Source organism: Hordeum vulgare, chromosome 7H (genome assembly GCF_904849725.1).
Source record: "Hordeum vulgare subsp. vulgare chromosome 7H, MorexV3_pseudomolecules_assembly, whole genome shotgun sequence".
Taxonomy (NCBI): Eukaryota; Viridiplantae; Streptophyta; class Magnoliopsida; order Poales; family Poaceae; genus Hordeum; species Hordeum vulgare.
In genome coordinates, this window is record NC_058524.1 from 476,602,823 (window position 1) to 476,626,061 (window position 23,239).

The window sequence follows — 23,239 nt, forward strand, 5'->3', positions numbered from 1 at the left end:
TTTCTGGGTCATGCCTGGCCTCGGAATATCGACACGTCGCAGACCCACCTAGACTCAACAGAGAGGCCAGCCCGTTGGTCTAAATCCTAAGCACAAAGGTTTCGTGGGCCCACTTGCCCTCTGCACTCCTGCACGATGCGTGGGCGTCCGACTCAGTGCTAGCACCCCTTAATACAAGCGCGATGCATCTCGGGACCACTCGGGCGCGCGCCGCTCCATTGCTGATGTCTGAAGAGCTTCGGCTGATACCACGACGTCGAGTACCCATAATTCTTCCCACACAGACGGTTAGTGCGTCATAAGGCCTTCCGACGAACCCAAATCAAATACCCAAATCCATCATCATTTTAATTAAGTCATCGACACATCCACGCGGGAAAATCCACCTGCCTAAAATCTATTCACCAAAGATCCCAGTAACATGGTCAAGTAAGTGTGTGGTTGTAACATCAGGGGGGTCCATGGCATCACCCTCGTTGGATCTCGAATGATGTAAACGTCAAGGTGGACTTAGAGGAATCACCCTCGAGGGTCTCACACTTGAGGGGTTGCACGACAGAGACATCGTCGGGAGTGGTGAAGGAGGAATCACCCTCGATAACCACGACCGACTAGCTACACTACAGAGATATCATCCCGAGTACTTCGCGAGGTGTCACCCTTGGTACCCGATAGTAGCTCTGTAGCGCCGCACAACTAAGGGGGGTGTGAGTGTTGTGTTGGATCTGGCTCGTCGATCAGGGATCGAGATTCGACAATAAAGCGGGGCAACTAGACTAAGGGGTCAGAGGGGATGACTGCTCCACCTATACTAAACAATTTTAAAGTACGGTACTGAAAGTAGCAGTTCATCAAAAATTAGGCTATGCATCAGATATAGGAGCTAACTACAACAGTAACAAAATTCTAATGCAAGCAGGAGGAAGAAAGACATATGCGATATAGGGATGATCAAGGGGGGTTTGCTTGCCTTGTTGGTCTGCGGCAAAGGGCTGGTCGTCGGGAGGGGAGAAGTACCAGGCAACAACGTCAGTCTCGGGGTCTACCGGTAAGAAGAGGGGGAGAAACAATAAATAACAACAATAGGTGCAACACTAAGCATGAAATGCCAATATGCAGGTCTAGGAATGAGCTAACGCAGTAACATCCGTCATAGACTGGTCGGGAAAATATCACATGATATTTCCCGGGTTTGTGGCTACTACCGGTCAGATGAAAAACGATGGAAAAGTTCCACCTTTTCTATGCTAGGGACGCGTGTGAGACGAACGGATAGCGTATCCGGGTTCGTCTCGTTCTACTGATCAACTTTCATGTTGAAAATATTTTCATCTGAGCTACGGTTTATTTTATATTGATTTTTAAAGTTTTATTCAATATTTAGGAATTAAAACAGATTTAATTAATTCAATTAAATGCTTTTATGACATCAGCATGATGTCATGCTGACATCATCAGTTGTCTGGTCAACTCTGACCAATGGGTCCCATGTGTCATAGATACAATTTTTAATTAGGGTTAATTATTAATTAATCAGATTGATTTAATGGAGGACCCACGTGTCATGCTCTAATAGGATAATTCAATTATCTAATTAACTAATAATTAACTAGTCTAACTAATCCTAAATTATCTATTCAATTAATTAACAAATTAATTAAATAATATATCTAATTATTTATTTATATTTATATTATTATTATTATTATTAAAACATATATATATATATAATTAAAATCATGTTTTTTTAATACTAATATTTTTAATTCCACTCTTTTAAAACAGTTTTAGAGGGGGGGGGGGGTTCCTGAGCCCCCTTGTCATCCTCACACAAAAAAGGGGTTAGTGAGGGAAGGTTAATCCCCCCACTAACCAGATCAGGTGGGAGCTGTCCAGGGCCAAGGGCCAGGGAGCGATGGGGGAGGCCCCGGTGGCCAGGGAAAACAGGGCGAACGAGGCGCACACGCAGGGGGTCGGTCCAAGGAGGCGCGATGAGAGGAGGAACCGACAAAGGGAAGGAGAGGAGGAGGGGGCTCACAGCTCCTGTAGGGGAAGGGCAGGGGGCGTGGGGAGGATCGACGATCATCGATGAAGTGGGCGGCGGGGAAGCTCCGGCGTGGTGGAGACGAGTTGGGGGGCGACGTGTGAACTCGGCTGGTGCGGGGCTTCGGTCGCCAGGTTGTGCAACACGGCGAGGGAGCCGGCCTGCCGGAGAAGGGGCCAAAGGGCCGGCCGGCGTTGGAGGATCAGGGGGCCGGCCGGTGGTGTGACGGGGACTCGGGGGAGCCTGGAGGGAGCAGGGGCGGCTCGGTGCAGGAGGGCCGTCGGTGGGGAACGAGGGGAGGGGCTCGAGGGGAGCACCAGCGCTGGAGGAGGCGAGGCATAGTGCGATGGGGAATGATGGGCCAATGAGGGGAGAGCGGGGCGAGGGCACTGGGATGAGCACTGGCGAGTGCGGTGGGGAACGGGGCGATGGAGTGGAGCGCGAGGGGAGGCGAGCCAGTCGCTAGGGGTAGCGAGGGAGGGAGATGGCGACCGAGGCACTGGCTCGTGATGGGAACGGGGCAGGTGAGCAAGCAAGATGGGGGAGCGCTGGGCTCGCGAGGGGAACGAGGGGAGGGATTCTCCTCGTGGGTTCTGGCGGCGCTCGGGTGGGAAGAATGCGGGCGAGGGGTGAGGCTAGGGTTAGGAGGGGGGGTTAAATACCCTCGATTAATAGGCTCAAACGGGCCGGTTTAGGTGGGCCGGCCCAGGTGGGGTGGGGATTTCTTTTTTTTTTCTCTTTTTCTTTTTAGTTTCTTTTATAATTGTTTATGTTGTTTTTATTATACTTTTGTAAACAATATACTCTGTAAAAATATGGCACAATGCCCATTATTACTAGAGTAGTGTTATACACTACCACAATTGTTTTGGGAGCCTTTTGAAAATTATTTAGAAACCACGCAATTAAAAAGGGGTATTTAGAAAAACGATATGGCATCTGTTTTAAATATTTCGAGGCACGAAACACTTTACAAAATTATGAGTTGCAATTCTATAAAAGCTTAGGGAATATTTGCGACATTATTGTTTTGTTGTTTGAATAAATACTATTTTGACTTTAACTTAAATATGAAATTTGCTTTGACTTTTATTAAGAGACAATCTATTTTAGGTAAACTTGATGACGTGGTAGAATTAGTGTGTGGTTACTGTAGCTTAATTTACCGAGGCGTCACAGGGATGTACATCGCCCCAAGAAGGAGGGAAGCGAGAAGGCGAGGCTTGCAATATTGGAACACGAGATCTTCAAGTGCCAAGGGATGGTGGAGCGTGGTCTAAGTGTTAACCACTCCATGATCACGGATTTCATTCGAGAAAACAAGCTGGATACCAAGAACGTGGGGGAGATTCTCTCTAAGCTTGAAGATTGGATCGATCACCTCCAAGATCAAGTCTATGAACTCCAAGGTCAAAAATGTGAATATGAATATAGGTTTCAAAGGATGAGCTTTGTTGCTGGTTTCAAGACTGTCGAGACAAATTTTTCTTGCTATGACGGGGAGTCTGCACCCTGGAGTACTGAGCACACTCATGCTACACCACCACCATCACCCAACGAGGACGCTTGAGTACTTGGGTATGGGCACCAACCTTGGCTTGTTTCAAGCTTGGGGGAGGTTCCCTCGTATCGTATCACCACCACTTCCATCATTACAATCTATTTTAGTTTGATCCTTAGTTGTTTTGTGATTTAGCGAAATAAATTTAAGATTTGTTTTGCTTAGGATTTTTGCTTTGAGTTCCATCTATCCTTGTAATCGAGTATGCGAGATATATAATAAAGATTTGTTGAATTTTTGCATCATCATAGCATGTCAATAAAAAGAAAGATAGAGATCATATGCTCATCCGATGAGAAGTAACGACATCACACAAAAAGGGGTATAAGAGATAAAAGTTGTTGATAGTAAACAAACAAAGTATTTGTCATTTTTGCAATCTAAGGAATATTATGATATAGGAGAGGATACTCACATATAAATACACTATCCTGGACATCTTTTATGATTGTGAGCCTTCATCAAATATTACATAATGATCAAGTCTTGATGTTGGACATGGAAGACAAAATAATGATCATGGTAGTTTATATTCACATAGAAGTTATATGGTCTTGAATCCTTCAACATGTGATGCTTGCCTTAGATCCTTTGCAAGCCCAAAAAATCCGCACCAAGTAGAGATACTACTTGTGAATCCATCCACAATACCTACCTATGGATTGAGTAAGATCCTTAAAGTAAGTTGCCATCGGTGCACCAAGCAATAAAAAATGCTCTTATCTTCCTATGTGTCCTACAGAAACATGAGCTCCAAAAATATGCCTTGAGTGTGAGCAATCATAAAAGATTAAAGGATAGTTGAGTATATGAACTTCCCAAAAATAAAGCTCTTACATAGACTCTCCTCTGGATTATGATGAATTATGATTGCCCCAATGACTAAGAACATAGTTTGTTGATTCTCAATAAATTTATGCTTCATATTGCAAGAGTTGTGAAAGGTTTGTTACTTATTTATAAGAGGTTATATGATAAAATATTTGCTGTTATGTTAATATTCATGATGCTCTCATGCTCGTATTCTATTTTATCGACACCTCTCTCTCTCAAATCATGTGGTCATTATTTTCGAGCACGGCTTTCGCTTGAGTACAAGCGAGGACTAAGCTTGGGGAGTTGATACGCTCATTTTGCATCATGCATTACTATTGATATTTGTGTTGATCATGTCCATTATACATCATTATCATACAATTCTTATGCCTTTTCTCTCTCAATATGCAAGGTACATCACTAAGAGGGAAATATCCCGAAACTGGAATTCTAGAATAGGAAATCGAGAAAAAGGCAGAAAAATCAACTTGCTCCAAATAACCTAAAATTTTACGAAGATTTTTTCTAGAATATTTATGAATTTCTGGGCCAAAAATGTACTGGAGAGGGGCCACTAGCTGGGCACAAGCCATCAGACCCCCCCCCCCCGACCGCGCCCTCATAGCTTGTGGGGCCCCACATGGCCTTCTGGGGACCATCTTCTCCTATATGGTGTGTTTTACCCTAGAAAAATCACAAGTTATCTTTCACGATGAAATGCCGCCGTCTTGAGGCGGAAACCTGGGCAGAGGCCCTTTTGCTCTTCGCCAGAGAGAATCTGTTGGGGGAATTCTCCTCCGGGAGGGGGAAATCGAAGCCATTGTCATCACCAACGCTCCCTCCTTGGTGACAGGACCAATCTTCATCAACATCTTCACTAGCACCATATCATATCCAACCCAAGTTTGTCACGTGTATTCAAACTTTGTCTTAAGACCTCAGATTGGTACCTGTGGGTATCTAGTAGTGTTGATTACATCTTGTAGTTGATGCTTGTTGGATTACTTGGTGGAAGACATTATGTTGAGATCCTTAATTATTATTATTACACCTCTAATCTTTAACATGTTGATGTTGTGTGAGTAGTAATTATTGTTCCTGAGGACATTTGAGAAGTCTTGTTATAAGTAATCATGTAAAGTTGGTATTCGTTCGATATTTTGATGATATGGATGTTGTTACTTCTCTTAGTGGTGTCATGTGAACATCAACTACATGACACTTCACCATGTTATGGGCCTAAGGTAAGTCATTGTGGAGTAACAAATAGATGATGGGTTGCGGGAGTGACAGAATATTAAACCCGAGTTTATGTGTTGCTTCATAAGGGGCTGATTTGGATCCACATGTTTCATGCTATGGTTAGATTATTCTTAATGATTCTTTTGTAGTTGTGGATGCTTGCAATAGGGGGTAATCATAAGTAGGTTGTTAGTTCAAGTAAGAACAACACCTTAGCACTGGTCCACCCACATATCAAATCATCCAAGTAGCAAACGCGAATCAACTTAATATGACAAACATGATTAGACAAAAATTCCCATGTGTCCTCGGGAGCGCTTGCTTTATATAAGAGAACTCTGAGGCATGTCCTTTGCTATAAAAAGGATTGGGCTACCTTGCTCCATCTTTGCTACTATTGTTACTTGTCACTTGTTACGAATTATCTTGCTGCAAAACTATCTATCAATGTTACTTACAACACTTGTAGAGAATTCCTTGCTGAAAACTACTTATCATTTGTTTCTGCTCTTCGTTGGGTTTGACGCTCTTACTTATTGAAAGAACTACGATTGATCCCCTATACTTGTGGGTCATCGCATGTTTCTGGAAATAGCGTTTGAGCTTATGACTACCCATGAAGACCCCAAAAATGAGCTTCTCCCAATGTGGATTCCTTTGTTTAGATAAGGTCAAAAGTTCGGTGACATAATATACCAGTCTTTGCACGGGATATTCCTTCCCTACCTCCTTGCACTCAATAACAATTGCTACACTCATCGCTTTATTGTTTGCAACGATGTACAGGAGCATGGACTCTCTATCAATGGGGGCGGCTAAGATGGGCGGGTCAACCAATTGTTTCTTAAGTGCTTCAAACGCATCATTGGAAGCATCTGTCCAAAAAAATCATGAGTCTTTTCAGCAACTAATAAAGAGGAATCGCTTTATCTCCAAGGCGGCTTATAAATCAGCTCAAGGGCGCATAATGACCCGCCATGCGATGTACATCACTAATGTTAGTTGTCTTAGAAAGAGAGGTTACTACTTTGATCCTCTGTGGTTAGCCTTGATGCCATGCTATGAGACCAAGAAACCCAGTAACTTGCGTGCACGCACTCCAAAGACACACTTCACTTGGTTAAGCTTCATTCTGTATATCCAAAGGTTGTCAAATGTTTCCCTGAGGTCATCAAGCAGAGTTTCCTTCTTCTGGGATTTGACCACAATATCATCAACATAAGCATGAACATTGCACCCAACCTAGCTGTGTAAGCAGTTCTGAACGCAACGGTGATAAGTGGCCTCCGCACCCTGAAGCCCAAAGGGCATAGAAACATAGTAGAAAGCACCGAAAGGGGTGATAAAAGTCGTCTTTTCCTCATCCTCAACAACCATCTTGATCTGATGATAACCAGAGTAAGCATCCAGGAAGCACATGCGTTCACATCCAGCCATAGTCAATGATTTGGTCAATGTGAGGAAGAGGAAGTGGGTCCTTGGGGCAGGCCTTGTTGAGATCTGTCTAATCAACACACATACACCAAGTGTCGTTCTTCTTTAAATCAATCACCGGATTTGTGAGTCCCTCTGGATGAAATACTTCAATGATGAACCCGGCAGCTAGGAGCCGAGATACTTCTTCACCAATAGCTTTTCATCTCTCCTCGTTAAAACGACAGAGTAATTGCCGGACAGGTTTCATCTTAGGATCATAAGGTGGTGCTCAACGAGTTCCCTCGGCAACTAGGCATGTCAGAAGTTTTGTATGCGAAGATGTCCCGATTCTCATGGATGAACTCAATGAGCGTGCTTTCTGATTTGGGATCCATGCTTGTCCCAATAGTGAACTACTTGGAGGAATCACCTGGAGTAAAATCAACCTGCTTAGTATCTTCGGCCGACTTGAACTTCAGGGTGGGTTCAGATTCTTTGGCAGGCTTCTTAAGAGTAGTCATGTCGTCCGGGTCAACGTTGGTTGTATAATTCTTCAATTCTTCTGTTGCACAAGCCCATTCAGCATCCGTTGGATCCCCTTCCTCACACTTATGAGCGATTTTCCGACTTCCATCTACCGTGATGGTAACTTTTTTCTTGTCATCTTAAGCTTGATATAGATATAACAAGGCCGATCCATGAACGGAGCATAAGCCGGCCATCCCAAAAGAGCATGATATGGGCTCTTAATTTTCACCAACTCAAACATAAGAGATTCACACCTATAGTTGAATTGTGAACCGAATGCAACATCAAGTTTGATCCGACCAATTGTGTATGAAGATTTTGCGGGAATGATCCCCTGAAAAACTATAGACGACGGGTGCAACTTGACCTCAGAAAGGTTCATCCGTCGAATGGTTTTATAGTACAAGATGTTGATGCTGCTTCCCCCACCCCTGAGAACTTTGTTGAGAACATAACCACCCACTTGAGGCGCCATCGCCAGGGCAAGACTACCCGAATTATCAACGCGTGTTCGATGATCCTCTCTGCTCCACGTGATTGGGTACTCAGACCAATTCAAATATCCGGGGGTCGCCGGCTCGACCATATTAATTACCCTCTTTTTAACCTTGCTTTCCGATTGGCATGTGCTCACATGATACTGCCCACTGCTAAGCTGCTTCACTTTGAAAACCAACTTGATTATCATGCTACTGATTTTCCTGTCCACAACGTTGTTTCCCATTGTCATTATTGCCAGGATGTCAATAACCAGCTCCTGAGTCGTCGGACCCATGTGAGACTCGACCCGTGAAGCCCCTAGATGAGCCACCACCATACTGTTGGGGAACATAGTAATTTCAAAAAAATTCCTACGCTTCACAAGGATCTATCTATGAGAAACCAGCAATGACCTACGGGGTAGAGCATCTTCATACATTTGAAGATCGCTAAGCGGAAGCATTACTAGAACGTGGATGATGGAGTCGTACTCGTAGCGATTCAGATCACGGTGGATTCCGATCTAAGCGCCTAACAACGGTGTCTCCATGTTCAACACACGTGCAACCTGGTGACGTCTCCTACGCTTTGATCCAGCAAGGAGAGAGGATAGGTTGAGGGAGAGCTCCGGCAGCACGACAGCGTGGTGACGGTGGAGTTGCGTGGTACTCTGGGCGGGCTTCGCCAAGCGCTACGGAGGACGAGGAGAAGGAGGTGTAGGGCTGCGCCGTGGAGAGGTGAAACTTGTGTGTCCAACAGCCCCAAACCCTTGGGTTTATATAGGAGGAGAGGGAGGAGGGTCCTCACCCCTAGGGTTTCCACCCTAGGTGGTGCGGCATCCCTAGATGGGAAAGGAGCGGCGGCACCCTAGGGTGGGCTTGGCGCCCAAGGCAGCCCCAATCCTAGGGTTAGCCCACCCTTCCCCTCTTGTGCGCCTTGGGCTGAGGTGGGAGGCGCACGAACACATCTAGGGGCTGGTTCCCTTCCACCCTTGGCCCATGTAGCCTTTTGGGGCTGGTGGCCCTTCCCGGTGGACCCCTGGAACCCTTCCGGTGGTCCCGGTACATTAGCAGCGATTCGCGAAACACTTCCAGCGATCAAATCCTCACTTCCTATATATGAATCTTTACCTTCGGACCATTCCGGAACTCCTCGTGACGTCCGGGATCTCATCCGGGACTCCGAACAACCTTCGGTAACCACATATACTATTATCAATATAACCCTAGCATCCTCGAACCTTAAGTGTGTAGACCCTACGGGTTCAGGAACCAGGCAGACATGACCGAGACACCTCTCCGATCAATAACCAACAACGGGGTTTGGATATCCATGTTGGCTCCCACATGATCCATGATGATGTCATCGGATGAACCACGATGTCGGGGATTTAATCAATCCCGTATGCAATTCCCTTTTTCTACTGGTATGATACTTGCCCGAGATTCGATCGTCGGTATCCCTATACCTTGTTCAATCTCGTTACCGGCAAGTCTCTTTACTCGTTCCGTAACGCATCATCCCGTGGCTAACTCCTTAGTCACATTGATCTCGGTATGATGATGTGTTACCGAGTGGGCCCAGAGATACCTCTCCGTCACACGGAGTGACAAATCCCAGTCTCGATTCGTACCAACCCAACAGACACTTTCGGAGATACATTTAGTGCACCTTTCTAATCACCCAGTTACGTTGCGATGTTTGATACACCCAAAGCACTCCTACGGTATCCGGGAGTTGCACAATCTCATGGTCTAAGTAAACGATACTTGACATTAGAAAAGCTTTAGCAGACGAACAATACGATCTAGTGCTACGCTTAGGATTGGGTCTTGTCCATCATATCATTCCCCAATGATGTGATCCCGTTATCAATGACATCCAATGTCCATGATCAGGAAACCATGATAATCTATTGATCAACGAGCTAGCCAATTAGAGGCTCACTAGGGACACATTGTGATCTATATATTCACACATGTATTACGATTTCCGGTTAATACAATTATAGCATGAATAATATGCAATTATCATGAACTAGAAAATATAATAATAACCACTTTATTATTGCCTCTAGGGCATATTTCCAACACATACCCATCGGGATGACCTGGATTTGCACCATCGTTGCCTCCTTGGAAATTTGGAAAAGCTTGGTTCTGAAACTCCTACATGAAGTGGCAATTCTCCCATGAATGAGTGGACGGCCTATCGGGGAGACTGTGTTTAGGACAAGGGACTTTGAGTGCTTCTTCATAATTTTGCGGTTTATTCCCACTATAAACCATGCAGAGTTGTTGTTTCATCGTTAATTTTTAAAATTGGTGTTTGTGTTGGCGACAAAATCCGACTTGCCTTCGAACTGCTTGCATTTGCCACCATTACTGCCCTGATGGTCATGATTCCCACTATGACCCGGGTTTTGCTGATGGCCCTTGCCATGATCATCTTTCTTGTTTTTGCCAACCTTGTCTATGTCAGACCCAGGATCTTCGTACTATCAAAATCAGCATATCTAGTAAGGATGTCCATGAGATCCCCCATATCTTGCACCTTGAGTTTGAGGTGTCATAGCTTCTAAACAAGTGGTTGGTAATGACAATTTTTCTCCAAGATCAGAATGGCCTGGGCGGCCATGATACTATTAGACGAGTGAATGATTTCTGCGACACGACAAGTCAAGTGGTGGGCCGACTCATCCGCACGCTATACATAGTGTTGTAAATCAACAACCGTGTTTGGTCTTTTGCAAGTGCCTTTTAAATTCTTGATGAAACGTTCCTTCAACTCTGGCCAAGAGTTGATGGAATTGGGGGTAAGTTTTTCAACCACGTACGAGTCGGTCCTTCCAACATCATGGTCAAGTACTTAGCGCATACGACATTGCTAACATCAAGCATGTCCATAGCCATCTCATAACTTTCAACCCACGCTGCAGGTTCGAGGTCGGTCATGTAATTAGGAACCTTGCATGGACCCTTAAAATATTTAGGCATACGCTTGCTGCGAAGAGCTATAGATAGGCATGGAACACTAATCGTCCTGCTATTTAGACCCGTCGTTGAGGAGATAGACTGGTTCACGAAGGGGGGAACCTGACCCGACGCCGCTGCTGCCTCTACTTCTCGTAAAGCTCTAGCCGCATCCATAACTGCCTGAGCATCCGAAACCACCGGCCGGGTTGGATAATTCCAAGGCTGTTGCGTGTGACCACTACTAGACACTACCGGCGAATCACATCGACTCTTACTCCGATTTGCGTAAGGTGTGGAATGAACCCGGTCTCGACTATAGGAATACTGTGCTTGTTGGGTGGCTGTTGTTTTTAACATCTCGATGGTGTTCCTGGCCTCAACTTCAATTGGGGTATTTTCAGTAATCAGAAGGGATTCAAGGTGTCGAGTCGCCGCTAGCATATTATCCACTGGGTTGGAGAAGTGACCCACCGGCGTGTGGAGAAGGCGAGGTGATGCCCAAGACGGTGGTGGTTGAGCCTTGTGAGGCTGCTGAGTCGGCTGGTGGTGTTGTTCCACTCGAGGTTGCCCGGTCCCTGGCGTGTGTTATGGGGTATCGAATACTCGGTCCGGCTCAAGGTTAAGGGGCCGACGACTATCATGTCTCCTCCGTTGAACAGCTTCCGAGGTGTCTTGGCGGAGTCCTGGGTGCAATGCTTCTGCCTTCAATTGCTCAATTTCACCATGGATGTGGGCGTGTAACTCTGCCATGTGAATGTTCTCAGCGTCGATATCCCCCTAGATCTTGCTCATCTCAGCTCGAAGCTTAGTCAGCTCTATGTTGTGCTCCTCCTGGTTTTCTGGTGTAATCGGTGATGCGAGAAGGTTTGTAATCTCTATCATCAAGTCTGCATCGCTTGAGTCAGCGTCTTGTTTGACCCGGTGGCTCCCGAGGCTGACGCTCACCCACTAGGGCCGTTGGCTACTCCGATAGCGGTGGAATTATGAGCCACATCGGTTGCTGCCGTGTAGATGGCTTCTTGACGTGGCGGCTCAAGAAACTGCAAATCATCTATGCATCCCCCAAGCCTACCATCGAAAAGTGGGCAGATTGACTCGGTGTCACCAATCGATGACTCGCCATCAGAGTTTACAAGGGTATCCCCGCTGGTCATGGAGTTGTCCACCAATTCAACCCCATGAGTAAAATCAACGAATACGTGCTTCCAGCTGGTTTGAACGCGACCGTCTTTCTTGTGCCGAGCCGTCTCGATGATGTCAGTACAGCTATCCGGCTCAGATCCTGATGCATCGACCTTGCCGATGAACACGTGGATATTGCCAAACGGGACCCGGTACCCGTACTCGATTCAGCCGGCCTCCGGGCCCCAGTCCGAGTGATCGATGTAGAGCTTACCATGGTGACTCTTGGTCATCTCTTCGATCACGTATCCCTCGATCCCTGGGAGAGCTCCCTTCAAGAACTCAACACCACCATGCGTTGGCCCCATGGTGGGCGCCAATTGTCGTGGTTTTGTCACAGCATATGTCCTCAAACAAGAACTTAGGAGCGAGGCCATCACAACTAGGTGGCGACTTGAAGGTTTTGATCGGTAAACGAGAGCGTGAGTTTACCAGGTTTGGCCCTATGATGGAGGTAAAAGCCTACGCCTTGCTTTGTGTATATTGATGATGATCTCGATTATAAGGGTGCGGAATTGCTAACCTAGCTCTCGAGGGTTTCTTTATTACTTGATCTCCCTACTTTGAGGTTCCCCTTTATATGTAATTGGAGAACAAAGGTTACAACAGAATCCGGGTCGTACTGCAACCCGAAACCTATTCTATCTTGTAGTGTTCTGACTATTCTAGGGCGGGAGAAATCTCCACACCTTCCTACATCAAGCCGGCCCACCAGACAATGTACATTGAGCCGGCCTTACATCGTAAGCCACCCTCTTTGCATGTGGGCTTGTGTTCTTTGTAGCTCATACATTGGCCTTGTTGGGTTATCCACATGGCGGGTCAACCCGTGGGGTATATCCGCAACACCGGGAGCTATCACTCGCAAGGACTGGAGCTAGAACCAGCATTTGGTTTTGCTGCATCCCCACCACAGCAGGGCAGAGTGCAATTCTCGGTGCTTGTTGAAAAATGCACGATCTCCATGTTTCGATTCATCGACTACTCTCCGACGAGCCACACAAATGAGCTAATTGCGACCTATTACTTTTCGGTCGATGCTATCCGTTAGGAGACGCTCACGTATACAATGTTGTGCATGTATATGATAAGAAACATAGCAAGCTACTGGATTGATTTTCTCTTGGACACAAGCTTCATGCATGTACATGAACTAGCTAATGCATGTATGAAATAGTCAGCCCTTGCTTGTTCAATCGATGTCGCAAGTCAATGAAACACACATTTGAACTCAAGACACACCAAGCGATTTGATAACAACATGAATGTGTTGTTCCTGGTTTTCTTATTGATTTTCAATCTGAATTCAAATATTACATGGGGATACTACGGTATATATAGGAGCTAAACCAAACTTTCTATAGCTAACTAGGATTAGGAGTCCTACACATACACATGATTGGCTCTAGTCCAACCTGGACTTAGACATCCTGATTATTTACAACAATTACCCATGCAAATATGGTGTCCCCATTTCACATCTTGTACATAGATCCTTTGCTGCATCCTCGTGAACTTCTGCCATCCCAAAGGTCTGGTTAGGATATGTACAAGATGGTCGTTGGTTCAAACGTAGTTGATGTCAATCATGCTTTGTTCCATGCACTCCCTCAGGTATCGATACCTCACATCGATGTATTTATTTCTAACATGACACACTGCATTCTTCCACAGAGAGATTGTAGACTTGTCGTCAATGTTGAGCACCACCCGTTTTGGTTCCTTACCTATGAGGTCAGTGAGTAGGTTTCTTAGGCACATGCCTTGACACATTGTGGTTGCAACTGCAATATACTCTCCTTGACGAGATGATAGTGTGATCATCTTCTGCTTTGAGATAGACAACTAACTATGCTCCTTTCCAAGAAGTATGCCACAACTCGGGTACTTTTATGGTCGTCCACGTCTACTACCATGTCGCTATCACCGTAGCCAAGTAGCTCCACCATCTCCGTTGGCATAGTGAGTCGCCTCATCGAAACTTGACTTGGATTGCAACCTTACATGCTACAACTTTCAATTACCTTATTTGAATATGCCTCCTGGCATAGTGTGACTCCCTCCAACTTTTTTTGTACCTCGATCCCAAGGTTCAAGAGCCCTAAATCACTTATCTTGAATAGCTTCTTTATTTGTAGCTTGAATCTGGCAATCACCTCTTCATCTGCTCCGGTCATTAATATATCATCAACATAGATGCTCGCTAAGAAATGATCCTTGCCTTTACCTCCCTTAAACATTGTATGCTCCAGTGGACTCTTCTCAAATCCAAGATAAATCAATATACTGTCAAGCTTGATGTTCCATGCGCGAGGAGCTTCTCGTAACCCGTAAAACGCCTTTTGCAGCTTCAATACTTTGTGTTCTTCTCCTTCTTGGTTGTACCCCGATGGTTGCTTCACATACAATTATTCTTCCAACTCCCTAATCAAAAATCGAAAGTTCACATCCATGTGATGTAGCCTCCATGATTCTTGACTGGCAAGAGCTATGAGTAGCCTCGTCGATTCCATCTTTGTAACCGGAGTGAAAACTTCTTCGAAGTTCACACCTTTGTCTTGCAAACATATTTAGCTATGAGCCTTGCTTTATGGTTCACTAAGTTCCCTTCACCATCCTTCTTGACTTTGTACACTCACTTGAAATCTTGGCCGTTGGGAAGATCCACGAGCTCCCATCCTTTGTTGTCTTGAATCGACCACAACTCTTCATCCATAGCATGATGGAAAACACTCTTCCATAGTTGCATTAACGTTTCCCTTTACTCTTCATCTTCATTGAATTTGTTTGAAACACTTCCTCGGGATAGAGACTCAATACACATCGCATGCGTACTGGTGTAGGTGGTGAATGTTGCCTTAGTTATTGTGTTGTCAAAGGCAACACCATGACTTTCAGAGTTTCCAAACCTCCATTTTTTTCGTGTTTTGGGCCTTTTCGAAGTGGTTTCTAGACTGTTTGCTGGGTTGCAAACTTCTTTTGTACCAAGCAAGCATCCATTGGTTGGGCTCTCTACTAGCCCATCACATGAGCCTTGCTGTTTTTTTTTCAGCTGGTCCATCACATGGGAGTTAATTGCATGAAACTATCACAATTCGACACGATTATAACGAATCAATACCATTAGTCTTCTCTATGACAACTCAACACTATCTTAGAGCCTAGTTGTTGTAAAACGGTTTAAACAGCGTATAACAGTGCATTGACGCTGTATCTGACCGTTCGGGTCCGATGGTTGGCAGCCAACTTGACATATACTCCTCTGTCCCAAAATTCTTGTCTTAGATTTGTTTAGAAATGGATGTATCTAAATACTAAAACATGACTAGATACATTCATATCTAGACAAATTTAAGACAAGAATTTTGGGACAGAAGGAGTATTTTTTTTCTTCAGAAAACCCTTCGTTATAAATTTAACCGCTGAAAGCCCCACCGTCTCGACCTGGCCTGCCTCCCCTCGCCGGAGCCCCGTTGCTGGCTCACCGGAGCACCAGTGCCCCTCCCTTATCCTTTCTTTCCTCTCCTCCGACCAGCGCTGCCTCTCCGGTTCCCCCTCGCCGAAGCCCCGAAGGATTTGCATTCCGCCGCTGTCCGTTTCGAACAGCGCCGCCTCTCCGAATCTCCTCTGACCAAGCTCGACGTGGCCGGATTCAATCTCCCTCGCCTCTGTGCTCTCGATCAGCTCGAGCAAGAAAACTCAACGTCGCATGGGCCAGAACACGTCCCAACGTTTGGCCCAGTAAGGCCAGCACATCACGTCATCTTTTTATCATCAAGATATTAATACATAGTACTCCCTCCATTTCTGAATACTCCCTCTGTCCCAAAATAAGTGTCTTCAGCTTAATACAAATTTTTACTAGAGCTAGTATAAAGTTGACACATTTATTTTGGGACGAAGGAAGTATTAGTCTTTTTAAAGATTTTACTAGGAGACTACATACGAAGTAAAATAAATAAATCTACACTCAAAAGTATGTCTATATACATCGGTATATAGTTTTCTAATGAAACATCTAAAAAGACTTATATTTAGGATCTAAGGGAATATTACGGAGTACTTTATTGATGATTACATAGTACTCCCTCCGTCCTAAAATTCTTGTCTTTAATTTGTCTAGATATGAACGTATCTAGTTATGTATTAGTATTTAGATATATTCATTTTTAAATAAAACTAAGATAATTTTTTTGGGAAGGAGTAGTATTATTTGGTGCCAAGTACCAGCCTAGAGCCCACACACGCAAGATTTTACATGGATTAGTATTATTTAGTGCTAAGCATGAACTTTTTTTAAAATTTTATGTGGATTACAAAAGCAAATGTAAAAAAAATGTGATAAACGTGTCTTCAGTCAGGACCACAAGCATGCACTAAAAGTTTGCGTTTTTCTCATGCAGTCCGTTAGGTTACACGTAAGGACAGATTAAAGGGATTCTAGCGAGTGATTTAAATTTCTCTTACCTAACAGAATGACTTAACTTGGCACCTTGATATGTCACTACGTAAGGGAGTCAGCCTACCCCTTGAAATTTGGGCGCCCATATATATGGAATATCCTATCTGCCGCATTCTGTGGTACATCATCGACCTTTCACACAGGAGGTTTTTTTTGAGACATTTATGCTTCCCTTTTATTGCTCAGAAGTCATAACAATACAGGGATCAAGGGGATTGATAAGCCACAAGTGGCGCCCCGGGGGAAGCTGAAAAGCATGAGCGGCAACTAAATTAGCATCCGTAACTGAACTAGAGACAACAATAGAAAAACTACAAAGATTAAAATTGATACATCTTTCTGAAATCTTACGGATGATTGAGCAATTCACCCCTCCCTTCTTTTCCACAATATCTTTCAGCAGTTGCTTCTTATTATTTGCAATAGCTATCTGGCTAATACCCAGATCCTCAGCAAGACATGGAGCTTCACGGCAAGCAATTGCATCCAGGTTCTTTGCATCCACCAAATCCGGAAGAATGAGTGCAGAGGAACCCAAGTACAAGCCATGAGTGTTTCTACAGATAGCTGATACAACGCCGAGTGATCCGTCCTCCGAGCTCTTGCCAACACATGTGATGACGGTCCTCCCCACCCGCTGGTCATTTCCCCTAGTCCCATGTCCCCTCATCGCATGTGAGACTGGGTTTGCATTTGATGATTGAGCATAGAGCAGCTTGCGGTTGGACAAGTTTATCTCCTCGATAAAGCTTTGGATGAATCCATTCGTCGCCATTGGGCTCTGAAATATTTCTTCATGAATTGCTTTGCGCCTCGCAGTCCAAATAGCCCATAAAGTGATCACCAACTTTGTGAACTTATCATGTGATAGCGTTTCCTGCAACTGAAACAACCATAGTTTTGGTTAAGGAATCTCTGTACCTGATAAAGCTTCGACAATATCATCATCCGAAAGAGCCCAGACACATCTTGACATCGAGCAGTGAAGTAAAGAATGGGTCTATGAATCCGGCATGCCACAGTGAGGGCAACAGTCATCTGTGCTCATGTGTCGATGATGTTGGACATCCTCTGTTGGTAGCGACACCTTGGCCAACCTCCAAAGAAAACTCTTAACTTTTGACGGCACCCTCAAGTCCCAAAGCGAGCTCCAAGCCGATTCCTCCCAAGAGTTGTCGGAGGTGGAACCAACTCCCTGTAGAAGATTATTCGTAGAGTTTCTCAAGCGCAGCAGAAAATTATAGCACGACTTCACTGAAAACAACCGTCGATGGTCCGATTGCCAGCCCCAAAAATCACCCATTGGCATCCTGCATATAGGTATGTTATAGATAAGATTTTTGTCTTGAGGAAGAAATAATCCATCAATCAACGTTGAATTCGAGCCCACCATTGAGGAGTTCAGAAGCTGAGAAACCAGAGTAGGAGGATTATTCGTCAAGCAAGCCAACGTCTTAATCGCATAGGTTCTTGGGAGCCAATTGTCAGACCATATTTTGGTAGATTGTCCATTCCCAATTCGCCTAATGAGACCATGTGAAAGGGCATCTCTCCCGTCCAAAATGGACCTCCAAATCTAGCTCAGGTGGTTGCCAAGATTAGCTGTCATCGGATCTCCTTCTGGAAAGTAAACAACTCTCATAAAAGAAGCACAGAAAGAATCAGGTTCACAGAGAAACCTCCAAGCCTACCTCGCGAGCAGGGATAAGTTGAACAATTCCATGTCTTTGGAACCCAGGCCACCATTGATCTTGGGTTCAGTCATTAATTTCCATGAAACCCAGTGAGGCTTCCTCTTCCCCTCTTTACTCCCCCAAAAGAATTGCCTGATAATTTTATTTAGCTCCTCGCATAAGCCCCTAGGCAACCTAAAGCAGGACATGGAGAATACAGGTACAGCCTGAGCCACTGACTTAATCAAAACTTCTTTACCTGCATAAGAAATTGTGTTCTCAATCCATCCTTTGATCTTGCCCCATACTCTGTCTTTAAGATACTTGAAAGCTCCCTTTTTTGAAGCACCAATATCAGAGGGCATTCCCAAATATTTCTCATTAAGCATCTCATTCGGAATATGTAAGATTGCCTTGACCTCATCCCTCACAATCTCCGGGGTGCCTATGCTGAAAAAGACATAATATTTGTGATAGTTTACTCTTTTCGCCGAAGCTTGACAATAGGATTGCAACATGTTTGACACCTCATTCGCCCTTGCACCGTTTGCCTTGAAGAACAGAGGCTATCATCAGCAAAAAGTAAATGATTGATCTCTATGTTTGAGGAGACCTGAAAGACCCTTTGTTGCTAACAAGAAAAGGTAGGGTGAGATTGGATCTCCCTACCTTTCGCACATGAGGTGCGAGCAAGTGACGGGGTTTGGGCCGACCCGTTAACACTTTCATCGATCCCGGTTTTGGAAACCTTTTAGAGGTTACCACCTATTTTTTCGGTTTTGGGAATTTTCTAGAAAATTCCCCAAACCATTTTTTTTCGTTTTATTTTTCTTTATCATTTTTTTCTACTTCTCTTTCAAAAATATTCTGGATATTCAAAAAATGTTCCGGAATATGAAAAAATGTTCTAGAATTTCAAAAAAATGTTCCAGAATTTAAAAAAATGTTCCGGATTTGAAAAAAATGTTCCGGAGTCTGAAAAAATGTTTCGGAATTTGAAAATGTTCCGGAATTTGAAAAAAATGTTCCGAATTTCAAAAAATGTTCTGCAATTTGAAAAAATCTTCCGGAATTAGACAAAATGTTCCTGAATTTGAAGAAATGCTCCTGTTTTGTAATTTTATTTAAAACTATAAAAATGTTCTAGAATTGCATTTTTTCCTGTTTTTTTTTGAATTTGTTCAACAATCAAAAATATATTTTGAATTTAGAAATTTGTTCACATATTTAAAAAATGTTAATATTTCCAATTTTGTTCAGAAATTCACAAAATGTTCACATGTTTTATTTTTGTTCACAAATTCTAAAATATTTTGGAATTTCCATATATGACCGTATTTTCCAAATTTGTTCACAAATTCTGAAAATGATACAGTTTTCATATTGTTTCACAAATTTATAAAATGTTCCATATTAGTTTGTAAATTAAAAAAAATCAAGTTTTGTTAAAATAGTTTAATATTGAAAAATGTTCGCTTTTTCACTTTTTTATTTTTCACGGTTGCTGGTTGTTCTTTAGCTCTAGCGCTGCCATTGTTGCAATGTAGGTTGCCTAGTGTAGTGGCTAGTGCATTGCATGCATCTATTGCAGGTCGAGGGTTCGATTCCCAGATATTGCGCAGTCAGTTTTTGTGATTTTTCATTCCGTCAAGCTGAGCGAATGGGTCGGCCCAGGTTACTCGCGTCCTATGCGAAGCTCCACCTCTTTGCCGCATTTAGCGACAAATAGGAGGTCCCCGTATATATTGCCTTCATCGAGACGGGAGGCACCCCTTGCTGAAGGGTGGCTCGAGTTCGGCCGGCCCTAGCGTGTAGGAACATTCAGCCTCGTGTTTTGTTTTGTGTTGTTTTCACATTTTTCTTTTGTTTTTCTTCCTTTTTATGTTTGCTTATACTTCTAAATATTCTAAAATTATTATACAAATATCACTACACATAAAACATTTGAAAAACGTTAGTCAAGAATTAAAAAAAATGTTAGATGTGTACCCAGAGAAAAATGTTTATCACATGTACAAAAAACGTATACAGGAAAATAAAATCACTATGAAACAATATGATAATGTACTTAAAATATAAGTTAATTAAGCATTTGAAAAATAATGTTGAACAAGTGTTTGAAAAATGTTAATAAAATATTTGGAAAATGTTAAATGTGTATAGAAAAAATGTTGACCATGTATTTTCAAAATGATAATTTTATCTTGATAATGTATGTAACAATGTAATCAAGTATTCCAAAAAATGTTGAACTAATATTTTAAAATAGTTAATTTAGCATTTGAAAATTGCTAAATGTGTATTCAAACAAATGTTGACCATGTATTACAAAATGATGATTTTTATAATATATAAATAAATAGTAATCAGGCATTTCAAAAAATGTTGAAGAAGTGCTTAAAACATGTTAAACATGCATTTGAAAAATGTTAAATGTGTATAGAATTTTTGTTGACCCTGCATTGAAAACATGATAAATGCTAATGAAGTATTTGAAAATGATAAATGTGTATACAAAAATGTTGATCACGTGTTAAAGAAAATCTTATATTTATAGAAATGTTAAAATATAATTTGAAAATGTTTAAAAGTGTGTATAGAAATAATGTTGACCAGGTATTCTAAAAACTTTGTTAATCTTGTATTTTGTTTTTTAATAAAACATTTAAAAAATGTTGACAATATGTATAGAAAAAATGTTGAATATGTATTAAAAATGGTAAATTTTTATTGAAAAATGTTAAATGTGCGTTAGATAAATGTTTTTGACATATACAAAAAATGTAGAGTGAAAATAAAAGAGACATAGAATAATCTTGAAGATATAAAAATAAAACTAGAAAGTAGAATAAATAAGAAAACCGAGAAAAAAATAAAGTCAAAAAGAAAAAAAAAGAAAGAGAAGTGAGAAAGAAAGAAGCAAAACCTAAGAAAAATAAAAAAACAATGAAAAATTTATAGACGTCGACCGTTTGGGGCACCTAGGTGCCCAGGCTCCTTGCCATTTCACCGTTCGATTGCATTACGGGTCAACCATCATAAATTACAGATTTGGAAATAATCACGCCATGAATGGTAACTTTTTTGTGGGAAGAAAATGATGACACGCATGCTACCTTCCTTATTAAGGGACGTTAATAATAAGAATTGGAGAGAGAAAACTAGTAATTAAGGCCTCATTATTGTGTCTTGAATGTCCATGACATTGGATATATGTACATTTTTTTTCATATGTGTGCATACACATTGGGTTAATACATACAATTTTTTATTAATTATTTCAAATTAAGTTAGTATTTTCTTTTCCAACCATTTTATGACTTTGGGTATCATATATATAACTATGGATGCCATATTTCACATAGACAGATATATGTAGCCATACTTTACTTTATGTATGTTGATGAGATACCTACAATATTTTGGTATCCTTTTTGACCTAGTCGGGTACATACGTGTCTATATTAGGTATATTAGGTATAATACCAACTAATTGATATCACGGTCTAGGAAAATGTACACATGATATCTCGGGTATATACATAAAAGATGTGACATTTATAGGTATATATACAAATAAAATTCATATTGAGGTATTTATATTATATGTATGTTTTTGTTAGGTATATCATCAACATGTACATATTCATTTGTATATTCACATCAAGTTATGTATATATTTATGTGTATATTCACATCAAGGTATGCATATTTTGATTCCAACACATAGATATTAAAAGTATGCCATTTATGTCTATATTTTCATTGGGTATAACTTCAACATGTACATATTTCGTTAGGTATAATACCCACTAACTAGTATCACGGTCTACGTGGATATATCGTACCCAAGTATGAATGTTCATACCATGTTTGTTTCTGAAAGCAATTATTGACCATTTAATATACTACTAGTACATGCAAATAAAACATGGAAAGACATTATTTTGTCAATTGAATGTCATGCACTAATGAATATGACTTGCCATAACCAGCCTAGGTGCCCCAAACAATTTACCTATACATATATAAGAAAGAAAATTAACAAAAAATGTAAGAGAGTTGAAATAAATAAAAATAAAATAAATAAGTAAAAAATACTGGTATAAAACAAAAACAAAAAACTTGAAAAAAATGGAGAAAAAAATAGTGGAAACCTGGCTCATTTCGACTTAAGTAGACTCGCCCTTCAAATATATCACAAACCTGAGACAGGCTCACTTGCTAGTAGTGTCTCCTATCAACTAGATGACCACAGTTTGAATCCCCATCATACTCCCTTTTCTTTTCTTCCTTTCCTTAACTTTGTGCGCTAATGAAGTATGGGTGCACGTGATAGCCACGTAGACATCCTGAAATTGTCACGATGATTTTTTCTTTTCTCCTTTTCATTAACTGTGTATGCTAATGAAGTGCGGGTGTGCACTTGATAGCCGCGTAGATAGACTGAAACTGTCACGATGATTATTAAGTATGCACTACAAAGTATGTAATAAGAAAGTGCGTTTGGCTGCTAGACTGAGGGTCTTGTTACCAGATATTATCAGTGAAACACAAAGTGTGTTTGTGTTTGGTAGGATCATCACAAACAATGTTATCGTTGCTTATGAATGTCTACATACAATGAAGAAAAGGAAAAAAAGTAAGCATGGGACTTGCGCAGTCAAACTTGACATGCATAAGACATATGACCGTGTTGAGTGGGTGTTCTTACAGGCAATATTGGCAAAACTTGGTTTTGTTCAACAATAGATTCAGTTGATCATGTCTCGTATTACATCAGTGAAGTACAAAGTGAGATGCACGACAAAGTATGTAACAACAAAGTGCATTTGGCTGCTAGAGTGAGGATCTTGTTAC